The sequence below is a fragment of the Puma concolor genome, chromosome D1, assembly GCF_028749965.1.
Source record: "Puma concolor isolate L17-30 chromosome D1, mPumCon1.1.hap2, whole genome shotgun sequence".
NCBI classification, from domain to species: domain Eukaryota; kingdom Metazoa; phylum Chordata; class Mammalia; order Carnivora; family Felidae; genus Puma; species Puma concolor.
Window position 1 is genome coordinate 52,923,206 of NC_141676.1, and position 13,263 is coordinate 52,936,468.

At 44.1% G+C, this 13,263-nt stretch overlaps 1 long non-coding RNA gene across 4 annotated transcripts in view; it reads left to right on the plus strand.

The window, feature by feature from the left end:
- Window positions 1-13,263, plus strand: part of LOC147576691 (uncharacterized) — a 118,859-nt gene that overhangs the window by 11,785 nt on the left and 93,811 nt on the right. For all 4 annotated transcript variants that reach the window (XR_015241047.1, XR_015241046.1, XR_015241042.1 and 1 more), the window contains exon 2: window positions 4,889-4,975. This is a non-coding gene — a long non-coding RNA (uncharacterized LOC147576691). The remainder of the gene's footprint in view (window positions 1-4,888; window positions 4,976-13,263) is intronic.

Sequence of the window (13,263 nt, forward strand, 5' to 3'; positions counted from 1 at the left end):
TGAGTAATAACACCCACACTTTTTTGTTACATCAGTGTGAGGACCACACCCTATGTGTTTCATTTTGAAAACCAGTTTTCTTAAAACCAGAAATGCAATATATTCACATGTTAAAAAAATTTTTTTTCAGGTACTTAAACGGTTTACTTTAACTAGAGAATGCTTCTTCCTACCCCAACTCACTGAGCCTTTCTTTTGGAGAGAAACATGGTTCCTTTTTTGTGTGTGTTTTTAGAATGTTTCTAGAATGTTTCTACTATAGAGTGTGTGTGTGCGTGTGTGCGTGTGTGTGTGTGTGTGTGTGTGTGTGTGTAATAGAATGTTGAATGGGACTTCTGATGCCTCAATTAAAAAAAAATTTTTTTTTTTTAATCTTTATTTTTGAGAGAGAGAGAGACAGAGTGCGAGCGGGGGAGGAACAGAGAGAGGGGGATGCAGAATCCCAAGCAGGCTTCAGGCTCCGAGCTGTCAGCACAGAGCCCGATGTGGGGGTCGAACTCACAAACTGAGATCATGACCTGAGCTGAAGTTGGATGCTTAACCGACTGAGCCATCCAGGCGCACCAGTGATGCCTCAATATTTTGACCAAAGCTCTAAGGTTAGACAATATACATACCCAAAGGATTACTTAAAAGTTGGCTGAACAGATCCTTTCACCCTCATCCTAACATCCATCTTTGGTCTACATAAGTCTAAAAATTCTATGGCAGTTAAGCACAGGGGCAAGTGCTGTGATTCTTCTAAGTATGTGTATGTTTGTGTACATGTGTGGATGGCAGGAGGAGGCTGCTAAGGAAACCACTAAGAGTGATTGGTAATCTAGTATCTTTCTTGGGGAGAAAGGCTTGGGGAGTTGCAGAGGCTTATACCCAACGCAATCCCAATACAGCTACCACAGCCAAGTATGGTGAGAGAGTTCTTGGAAGAGCTTCATATGTGGCATAGACTCTCCTGCCTCCTCTCCCACCTGTATGTTTCAGGCGGGGAGGCTGGCTGGAGTAGCCCTCAGTGTTAGGGTGAGGAGAGAAGGCAGTGATGGGGTAGTGTGCGTGCTAACAGTATGTGTCTAAGTCACATGAATACCAAAGAAAAGAGCTGAATGGGAAGGAACCTTGTGCAAGGGGGCACTTGGTACTGCAAGAGGAGACTACAGAGTATGCTTCACTAGAGAGGAACTGAGGACATGGGGACTCAGGACATTCACTGGAGGGTGCATACCCCTTCCTGCTCACTTCTTCCCCATCCCCCAGGTCAGAGAACTGGACACTGTCCATATCCCTAACAGGGCCTCTGAAATCCATACATGTCCCCAAGAGAGAGCCATATTCAGACACCTCTATACAGAGGGTTATGCAGAGCTCAGTTACAGCAGGCCAGTGCCACAGTATAAGCTCACACCCACACACCCCATGTGGACTCTGGAGGAGCCAGTTGCAGAAGGTGAAGGAGGTGGATGGAAAATGAAAGCACTGTCCACACCTCTTTTATTATTACCAGTTCCCAAACCACAAGACTGGCCTGAGATGGAAGTGCAAGGCTGGTGGGGGAAATTTTGAGTTGGAATCATTTCAATACACAGAAGTAAGCTTAGTGTTAATTATCAACTTGAAAATATTTTTCTATCTGAAAGTGACTGTAAATCTATGGGATTAGTTTGAGACATCATGGGAGGGGGCTTGTGAAAAGGGCATTCAGTGGGGCGTGTGTGAAGGCTGTGTTCAGAAGGAAAGCTGAGGCATGTTTGTGCTCCACTGAATTCAGTTCATTCAGTAAATCCATTGCGTCTGTGTTTATAGGCTTGTAATGCAAAATACACAAAGGAGACAACAGTACATTGTTTCTTCTGCTTAGCAAAGTATCTTTTCATATCAACTGGCAGAGAGCTAACTTCTGGATAGTTCCAGGGAACCAGTGAATCACATGGGCTTTTCACTGGATTCTGAACAGAGGGCAAATGCCCAGGGGCAGATGAGGATTGAGGTACACTATCTGCTTTAACCTGGTACTGTACTGGAGAGGGATGCTTGGGCCTGAGGCCACAGTGAGACTTTCTATGAATCTTCTGTCCTGGCCACCCTTCAGCTAGGTTTAGACATTGGGATAGGTCCAAAAGATGGGCTTGGCCCATGGCCCATCTACTGGGAGAGGAGAGCAACACATCTTTAGGACCGTCTCTAAAATAATAATACCCTGGGGCTTCTGGGTGGCTTAGTCAGTTAAGGTCTGACTCTTGATTTCAGCTCAGGTCATGATCCCAGGGTTGTGGGATCGAGCCCCATGTTGGGCTCCGTGTTGAGCATGGAGCCTGCTTAAGATTCATAACAAAATAAAAAATAAATTAAAAAAATAAAAATAAATAAAAATCAGCATCTGTCACACACACACAAAAAGATTCTCTTGCTCTCCCTTTGCCCCCCTCCCCCTCTTCCTCACTCAGGCTCTCTCTCTCTCCCAAAAATAAAAATAAAGATAAAAGAAAATGAAGTGAAATACCCAAACTTTTTATTTGCAAATCCCTATGAATAAATGATTTTTGAGCACTCATCCTCAAATGTTGCTTCATTTACAAATTATATACAAATTTATAGTCATATTGTTTTTCTTTAATGACTTATTAGAATATAAATTTGAGAATAAAATAAAAGTAAAAATAAATACCAGTTCTAATAATCTAGTGTATTATTCTTTCACCTCCATGGATTGGCCTACATGCTGTACCACCTGGGATGCACATACTCAGCTGCTCCAGAAGGAGAATCTAGGCCTGACTCGAGAACAGAAGTGGAGGAAGAGATGCTCCATGTGGGCCTGCAGGTCCCATGAGAGAGCAAGAGCCAGGAACCTGGGCTGTGGTTTGGCAAACACGGCTTCATCTCACCAACTGAGTTACAAGTTCGATGAGAGGAAAAAGAGACCAGAAGTACTCTTCCAATAGGATTTTCTCTTGGAGAATGGAACAGAATCCTTCCCCTCCTTGAAAACTTCAAGATGATAAGAGTGATAAACAACTCCTCCTACTTTAAAATTTAAAATCAGTGTAGTATTCCACTATCATGAGATATCTTGGAATATTTTTCTTTGTGTGTGTGTGTTTTTCCTTTCTGCATGTTCCAGCTCTAGACTGGGGTGGGAAAATTGCCATTCATGGGCCAAGTCTGGTCTGTTGCCATTTTTTTTGGGGGGGGGGCAGTCTGTAAGCTAAGAATGGTTTTTACATTTTTAAATGGTTAAAGAAAACCAACAGAAAAATGGTATATTAGGACATACAAAAATTATAGGAAATTCAAGTGTCAATATCCATAAATAAAGTTTTATTGGAACACAGCCACCTTCACTCATTTATGTGTGAAGAATGGTAGAGCGGAGTCGTTGCAACAGAAACCCAATGACCCTCAGACCCAAAGTGTTTGCCGTCTGGCCTTTTACAGGAAACGTTTGTTGAGCCTTCCTCTAGAGAATCAGAAATAGCCATATTATTTCAAGGAAAAATAAGATTGTTGTAATAGTAGGAATGCAAGTAGAAGCAAAGGGCTAATGTTAAGAGTGGTGCGTTTGTATCTGGGGTGTATGTTTATTTTTAAATAAGTTTTTGAGAATAAAAAAGAAAAGGGGAGAGGTTCCTGGGTGGTTCAGTCAGTTAAGGGCCCCCAACTCTTGATTTCAGCTTAGGTCATGATCCCAGGGTTGTGAGATCAAACCCTGCATCAGGGGCTCTGCACTGAGCATGGAGCCTACTTAGGATTCTCTCTCTCTCTCTCTCTCTCTCTCCCTTTCTTCTTCTTCTTCTTCTTCTTCTTCTTCTTCTTCTTCTTCTTCTTCTCTCTCTCTTTCTCCCTCCCTCTGCCACTCCTCTGCTCATGTGAACTCTCTCTCAAACAAAACAAAACAAAAAAAATGGAAAGGGGAATCAAGGCATAGACTTCATGTCATTACAGTGATAGGGAACAGAACAAGGCAGGTAATTTAATTCCCCTTCTCCTTGCCCTGGAGAAACTAGAAAAAGAGCTTTGGGACCTCAGATTGCAAGGAGTTGGTGGTAAGAGGTGGGCTGGGGGTCTGGAGGAGAAGATCAGACTGGGAAGAACTGTTATGCCAGGGTCAGCATCAGATGGATGAACAGCCTGCCCCACCGCCGTCAGGAGGCTGTTTATCCAGCTAAAATTCATAGATTCAACTACCATGGAATTTGGGAGAAAGGCTATTGGAGGACATTAATAGTCTCAGCCATACTCCCCCTCTCTGGCATCTTCAACCTCTCCTGCTCAATTTGAAAATTCAACTGACACTCCCTCTTTACAAATGAAGTAAGCAGGGGCGCCTGCGTGGCTCAGTTGGTTGAGCATCCGACTCTTGGTTTCCACTCAGGTCATGATCTCCTCATGATCTGAAGCCCCACATAGGGCTCTGTGGGTTTGGAGCCTGCTTGGGAGTCTCTGTCTCCCTCTCTCTGCCCCTCCCTTGCTTGTACATGCTCTCAATCTCTCTCTGAAAATAAAGAAATGAAAAAAAAACTTAAAAAAAAATATAAATAAATAAAAATAAGCAAACAAAAGTAGGACAAAACAAATGCAATCCCCTCTCTGGACCTAACCTGATCTCCAACTATCCCCGTTTCTCTGCTCTCCTAAACAGGAAGCATCTCAAAAGAGCTCTCCACACATGCTGTCTCCACTTCCTCACCTATTTGTCCTTCAAAACACTCCCATCTTGTCTTGACCCCACCAATCTACCAGAACAGCTAAGGCACCTATGACCTAGATGGACAGATCTAATGGACACTCTTCGGTCTTTCTCTTCTGGATCTGGACATATTTGATTGTCTTCAAGCACTCTCTGCTCTCTGCTTCTCTGACATCTCAGTTTTGGCTTTTCTCCATTTTCCTGCAGCCTGTTCCTTCTCGGTCTTTCACAACATTGACTTCCTGTGTCTGCCCTGAAGAAAACCCTGTGAACAGGAGTTACTGCAAACACAAGGTGAGTGCACTGTTAACACATTATCTGATTTCACTGATGGATGAAAGAACCTTGTTGTTGTTGTTTTAAATGTTTATTTATTTGTTTTGAGAGGGAAGTGGGAGGAGCAGAGAGAGAGAGAGAGAGAGAGAGAGAGAGAGAGAGAATCCCAAGCAGGCTCAGGGCTGTCAGTACAGAGCCCAAGTCAGGGCTTGATCTCAGGAACTGTGAGATCATGACCTGAGTTGAAATCAAGAGTTGGATGCTTAACCCACTGAGCCACCCAGGCGCCCTGAAAGAACCTTGGTTTTATAAGCTACCTGCTAACCCAGCCTAGCATCAGTGGAGAGTTCAAGATGCAAAGGAAAGAATCTGGGCTGATATGTAAAATCATGGTTCTTCTCTTAGCTTCAAATAGCATCAAAAACTCTAGATCCTGTTTATGACACTCAGTTCCCAGTATTGCCCTTTGTTAGGGCTTTATGCTCTTTCTCCTTAGAATGCTTAATCTCACATAGGCAACTTGTAATATACTTGTATTTTGCCCTTGTTGGGATGGGAGAGGGAGCTTCATCTTCACCAAGGCAGCTAATCTCAGCCTCTATTACCTAAGAGTATATGAAGTCATTGTCTGACATAAGGACAGATCCCATAATTGGGTCTCCTGCCTGCCTGGCTCAGAACCTTATTCCCCTTATCTTTCTTGTCTTGCTTAAATCTAAGCCAAGAGTCAAGGCAAGTGTCTTATTTTCTGCAACAGTTTTCTTCTTTTTTAGTGGTTTTTCTTCTGAAAATATCCCTTATCTATACCTCCCTTGTGACCCTGTATGCAGTGTTACTAGTAGCCAATGATGGACTTTCTTTTGCTTTTTATCTACTGAAGAGCTCCAGCCAAAATCAGGCTTCCTGTTTTAACTTTCCTGAGCTGATGTAGACATTTCAACCACTCAAAGATGCTTGGAAATCACTGGGGCTGAGGTGTGTAGGTCTCATCTCACTGCAGAGTTGGCTGCTTTCCAAGTCCTATGATGCTGTGCAGCATGGGTAGGGCAGGTGGCCTTCTAGAACTTGCCAGGCCTGTTGTATTATTATCCATTTCTTTGGATTGGAAATGTTCAAATTCTTATTTTCATTTATTGTAGTCAGAATTTAATCCACATAGTCTGGAGGTAGTGGGGAATAAAATCAGATTCTGGGCTCTAGTGTCTTAGCAGCTAAGAATGGAAGGAGGAAGCCTGGAAGCTGAGAATTTAATCAAATTATCATAACATGACCCTGAGACAGGTACTGTTATCATCCCTGTTTATAGGAAACGGAGGCTTGGAGAGATTAATTGACTGACTGGTAGAGTCAAGATTTGGGACTTGCTTTCAGGTTGTCCAAACCCTGGCCATGCTCTCAAAATTCCAATGTCCACATCCCATTGTGAAAGTCTTGCCAGATAGAAACAGGCCAATAAAATGTCAAGCTTTCTTCCAATTTAGGAAATAGTTGTAGATATCAGGATGCCATGTAAACCTCTCAGAGAGTGTGCCTCAGGGACTGGACATCATTGAAAAGGGGGGAAATTCATGTGAAACTCCAGTGTCTACCAAGAACGTAATGAATAACTTTAACATAACAAAAAAGGTCTTTTCTCTACCCTTGGTTCAGTAAGAAGATATCTGGAGTTGTAATAAATGACTAAGGAGGTGGTCTGATTCTTTATTTAAAAATAGAGTTTTGGTTTTCTATCCTTGGACAGACAGATCCCTATCACTGTAGTATGAAGATATAAATGAAGAGTGTGGATGGGAATTTGCTGATTTGAGGAAAGTTAGAAAGTTGTGGATAGCACAAAAGCCAGTTGATTAGGGAAACATAGTTAATATTGTGGGACAATTTGGGCTTTATAGGACTATTACTCTAGTTCCATACTTGTGTATTAGTCATGATAAGTAACATTAGCTGCTTTAAGAAACAATCCTAAAATGTAAGTGTCTTAACACAATATGGGTTTACTTTTGGCTCTTGTCACTGTCCACTGTGGTGAAAGAGAAGTAAGGAGGACACAGGTAGATGGAGGTTCTATCACCTTCAACTCATGACTTCTGGAATTACCTGGATATTGAAATCCAGACATCAGGTGGGGATGGGAGTGAGGGTGGGAAGAGAGAGAGAGAAAGAGAGAGGATCATGCAGATGATCTAGGCTTGGAAGTAGTTTTCATGAAGCACCAGACTTGGAATAGTGCCTGCTGCTACTGCCCAAATTCCCTTGGCAGGAAGTAGGGCAAGGAGGAGGCCTGGGGAGGTCTGTGGGCCAAAGTGGAGAGAACAGGGATATTGCAGAGCATTGCAGCCTCTGTTGCAAGAGCTAATTGAACTTGACATTCCCTCCTTGCATTCTTTCACCTTCTCAGTGTCTCCACCCACAGGAGCTCAAAAACGATGTCGAATTGTTGAATGACTTAGTGCTCAAGCTTGGATAAAAATTCAGGCTTTCTAATTTTTAACTCAGTGTTCTTTTACCCCCTGTATTTACCTGATTCAGACTGTATAAGAAGATGACTGTTTAGGGCGGGGAGAGGTCAGTGTGGGCTAAGGTGAATGAGAAAGGCTCCAGGGGAAAGCAGAACTTGAAGTGGATCCTACAGTTTGTGTAGGATTTGGATGGGCCAGTCAGAGGCACAGCACATTCCAACCCAGTTTGCAGACATAGAATTGGGCTCAGCCAATGAGTTTATTTATTTATTTATTTATTTATTTATTTATTTATTTATTTCAATTTCTATTCTTTTATTGATTACAATAATTTTAAGTAAAACATTTTTAAAGATAACATATTTGCATGGTTCAAAATTCAAAAGGCACCAAAGGACATAGAAATGAAAACAAATCTGTCTCTCATCCCTATCCCCCGCCCCCATTCGCTCCCCTTCCCAGAGGCAAACATTGGTGTCTTTCTAGAGACCTGCGCATTTTTTTTTTTTTTTTACTTTTTTTTCAAAAAAAAAAAAATTTTTTTTTTAATGTTTCTATTTATTTTTGAGACAGAGAGAGACAGAGCATGAGCAGGGGAGGGGCAGAGAGAGAGGGAGACACAGAATCCGAAGCAGGCCCCAGGCTCCGAGCTGTCAGCACAGAACCCGACGCGGGGCTCGAACTCACACACCGCGAGATCATGACCCGAGCCTAAGTCGGATGCTCAACTGACTGAGCCACCCAGGCGCCCCAGACCTGCGCATTTAAAGTTAATATTTGGATTGCCTGTCTCCTAATAATTTCACCATAGCAAAGCATTATATTTGCTAGTAGGATCAGATAAAAAATTGTATTTCAGAGTTGTTTTAGTTTGTACTTTAAAGAAAGTTTTTTAAAATCTTTATTTATTTTTGAGAGAGAGTGAGACAGAGTGGGAGTGGGGGAGGAACAGAGAGAGAGGGAGACACAGAATCTGAAGCAGGCTCCAAGCTTTGAGCTGTCAGCATAGAGCCCAATGCAGGGCTCGAACTTGAGAACTGAGACATCATGACCCAAGCCACAGTCGGATGCTTAACCGACTGAGCCACCCAGGTGCCCCTAGTTTGTACTTTTTCTAAGTAAAGTTGATCATTTCATATTTAGAGCTGTCCGTATATTGTTTTATCTGAACCCTTTCCTTTGCCCATTTTTCTGTTGGATTATTATTCTGCTGGTATTAGTATGATTAATTTCTAGGAGTTTTTTTTCCATATTAGAGAAATTAGGACTTTGTCACTAATATGAGTTTCAGTTTTTTCCAGTTTGTCTTTTCTTTTATGGTAGTTTTTTCAATGCAGAATCTCAATTTTGTGTTGTTAAAATTTTGATCTTTTCTTTTATGGGTTATGAGTTTTGGGGGATACCTAGAACGATCTTCCATCCTCCAAGATCCCTTTTACAAAAATCCTGTTTCTTCCTCTGAAGGGAGGAAATAGGGACCATGGCCACATGGATCCAGACACAGACCCACCGACAGCACTGTTGGTCTCAGCTAGTCCCAGGCACCAGAGGACACAGAAAATTTTGATCCCTTGAGTCATGGGGTTGGAGCAGGGGCCTTGCTTATAGGAATCCAAAAGCCTTACTGGTTCACTTCTGACCAAGGAGGGAAAAATAAGAAAAGGGGACTCTAGCTGTCTACAAAGTGATAAAGAAGATCTGCCGCCTATTCTGGGAACTTTTTGGGGGGTCAGTTTGACCCAGAATCAGCATTCCTGTGTCTCCTGAGAGCCAGATGATCTCGTCCATACCCACAGCCTCACATACATTTTATGTGTTGATGAATTCCAGATTTATATCTCCAGTCCCAGCCCCTGAGTGCAGATATCTCTAACTTAACTATTTCTAAAATGGAATTTGAGATCTTTCCTCCTGAATTTGGCACTGCTCCAGTCTTCCAAACCAGGGATTAGGTGCCTCAACCTACATAATGATTTGTACCAGGGACTTGGAGTCATCTTTGGCATTCATCTCTCTTTAGCTCTAAATTTTATCCATCACCAAGTCGTATCTATTTCCCCTCCAAAATCTGTCCTGAATCCTGCTACTGCTAACCTCTGCAGCCACTGTCTTAGCCAAAGCTGTGTCATGTCTTGGGTAGATTGCTTCAAGTTATCTTAACTGATTTCCTGCATCCATCCTTGCCTCCAACCCATTAGTCTACTTCTCATAGCTGACTCTTCAGGTCTGTCTTCTCCCTCCCTCCCTGCCTGCTTTTCATGTTGTGCCCTGCCGGATGGATATGGAGTTCTCTGAACAGCCTTGCCCACTGTGTACTATATACATCAGTTCCTTCTTCAAATACCTTCCTATCCTTTGACCCCCTGGCAGACTCCTACTCACCCTTCACATCTGAGCCCTTTTCTGCGCTGCTGTCCCCTGCATGCAAACCCTCAGGCCCTCATTTAGGTGATTCCAAACACATGTAGAGGCTCATTCAATGTTTGTTTGAATGAATAGATGAATTTGAGTGGAATGAAGACCAAGGAGGGAAGGGCCTGACTCATGCTGGGGTATGGAAGAAAGGGACAAGGGAAGAGTCAGCAGTAGGGCCTGGAGGAGGTATCAGGCCTGGTGAGATGCTGGGTCTGAGGCCTTTGCATGGCAGGACCGTGGTGATGTGATGGAGGCCTTGTCTGTGATGGGTCTGAGGAGGTGTGGGGCTGACATATACATGTGTGGTCTGGTGTTGGGGGGCCAGCAGAAGTGAGCCCCAGGTGGTAATGGGTAGGCCGCCCTGCTATGGAATCTGGTCTTCTCAGGCCAGAGTTCCTGGGATGGGATTAATTGCCTTAGCAGATCCCAATTTCCTCATGAGACCAGGGCACAGCTATGGCCATATCTGAAGCAGGGACCAGGAGTAAAGGCCAAAAAAAAGATGGAAATCCCTGGTGACCAGAAGCCTCTGTTTTGGACACCAGGGGGAGGGAGCCAGGAGCTCCCCAAAATGCCACTTCTTATGCCCACTGGGCTCTGAGTAAAGGTCTCTAGTTGCCAAGGTACAGAGGGTTCTGAATGAGGGGCTCCATGTGACCTGAGGGGCCCTCGTCTCTGGGAGCCATAAGCTACAGGTCCTGGTCACTGAATGGCCTGTGTGTAAGGCCAGGTCACTGAGGGGGCCTGAGTGAGAGACCTTGGTTACTGTGTAGCCTGAGTGAGGGGTTCTGGTCATTGAAGCCCAAGTAAAGGTTTCTGGTTATTATGGGGCCTGAGTAAAAGGCCCTGGCTACTGGGAGCTGGAATTAGGGGCTGAGTGAGGGGGCTTGATCCCTGGGACCTAGGGGCCATGGCCACTAAGGGATATGAACAGGGTCCTTTGATCACTGCAATCTTAGTGAACTTGAACCTTAGTGCCAAGAAATTTGGCAGCTGGGTTCTTAAGGGGAAGGCCACTCCATTAATCCTGAGCTGAGGTACTTGGGGAAGGCTTCCCAGTGCCCCCAATCTGCCCAGCACGCTCTGCACGTTCTAGGCCTGACCAGCATGGCTCACAACAGACAGCAGGTGGCACTGTGGCCCCATGCAGCCTGGACTCAGAGGGGCAGCTGGCAAGCAGTCCTTGGGGTGAAGTTCAGCTGAGACAGGCTCAGGGGCAGACTCCACCAGCTTTGGGAGCTGCAAGGCCTGGAGGGTGGGGTCGGGGGGCATTAGGTGGACTCTAACCAAACTCCCTGGGGTGATGGTCCATGGCAGATCCCCTGGAGGCAGAGGATTCTGTGCTGTGGGTTAGGAGTCCTGTGTCTGTTCCATATTGCAGGAGCCAAGGCAAGCTTGAGCAGTAGTTCTGGAGCACAGAACAAACTTTACTCGAAATCTGGCCTAACACACCCAAATGCACTTTCACCTCTGGATCGGTTCAGCTATCCCAGTCCACAGATCCAAGACAAACCAGGATCCACGCTAAACATTAGAGCTGTTGTTTTGCATAACATTCAGTGCCTTGTGAAACTCAGATAGAATTAGAGTCTGTTCCTTGCCATAGCCAGAACTTGTCACAGCCCAGAACTCGTCAGTACCTCACATCCCAGGGCCTGGTCACATTCCAGGACCATGTCACATGACAGGGCTTTGTTGTACCTCAGATACAGTCACAGAGCAGGGCTCTGTTATTTTTTTAATAAAAGCACATCGTAGGACCTTGTCAACAGCCTAGATAGAGCTTGTCCTGTCAGTACTTCCCAGGGTCCTGTCACAACCCATACTTGACCTTGAGCTGTGACAGTATTGGGTATGTGACTGAGCCCTGAAATGTGCCTGAATTTGAGGGATACAGGGTCCAGGGCTGTGACTGTATCCACAATGTACAGTAACTGGTCCACAGACTTGCACCTTTGAGTTTGGCTGTCATCAGCAAGTATTCAGGATCAGCCTCCATAATGATCATGGTGACAAGTGCTGTGGGGGCATACAGATAAAGCAGTTCTTCTCCAACTATCTGTGGGGACCATTTTTGTTTTTTAAATTTCCATTTTGGATCCATTACAGACTGACACTTTTGTAAAATGCAGTTAAATTGCTCAGAAAATGAAATTTAAAAAACACACAAAATATAAGCCCATAACTTTTAAAAATACAAGTTTCATTTTAAAATAATTTTAGATTTACAGAAAAGTTGCCAAGAGTATAGAGATACTGTATAGCCTGCACCCAGCTTCCCCTAATGTTACCATCTTAGATAACCAAGGTACATTTGTCAAAATTAACAAATTAACATCAGCACAGTATTATTTCCTAAACTACGATTCTCTTCAGATTTTAGTAGCTTTCCTGCTAATGTCCTTTTTCTATTTCAGGATATAAGCCTGTATACCACACTGCATTTAGTGCACTTTTTTTTTTTAATGTTTATTTATTTTTGAGAGACAGAGTACAAGCAGGGGAGGGGCAGAGAGAAAGGGAGACACAGAATCGGAAGCAGGACCCAGGCTCTGAGCACAGAGCCTGCCGCAGGGCACGAACCCATGAGCCATGAGATCATGACCTGAGCTGTAGTTGGATGCTTAACCGACTGAGCCACCCAGGCACGTCTAGTGCACTTTTTATTATTGGATTCCAATGACATAATTATTCTGTCAAATTGCTATATAAGTTTCTAAGCACTTAGTCTTAATTTTGGAACTTACGTCATCATGGACTGGTACAAACAATTTGTGGCCTGGTACTGGCCCACAGGCCACACCTTAAGTAGCACTAGCATGAAGAATAGTTATTATATTTTTAGTGGTATAGCAGGGGAGTGAGAAGGGTAGGAGGCAGCTGACATGAAGTTAGAGCACAGGGTACAAAGGAAGATGGTAGCCATGTGGGTGGGCCTTGGGATGGCCTGCTTAGAACAAGATGGTGGTAATGGAGGCATTTGGGAAAGAAGTCCCAAAAGATACCCAGTAAGGCTGTGAGTCTGCATTTGTTTGCATTGCACTGAGGTTTGCATTGCACTGCTGCTAAACACTGAGGCTACAGCATAAATATCTGCAACAACCAGCAGGTCCTGATGACTATGGGAACTCACTGAGCTATAAAGGTGTTTGGGTGGAGGGGTGCCTGGGTGGCTCAGTCGGTTGGGTTGAGTGTCTGACTCTTGATTTCAGCTTAGGTCATGATCCCAGGGTGGTGGGATTGAGTCTGAGTCGGGCTCTGCGCTGAGTGTGGAGCTTGCTTACAATTCTGTCTGTCTCTCCCTCTGCTCCTCTTCCCTGCTTACACACACTCTCTCTCTACAAATAAAGTTAAAAAAAATTATATAAAGGTGTCTGGGTGGAGAATATAAGACTTGAAAAGATAATGATGTATATGGGGCCAGAGATTCCA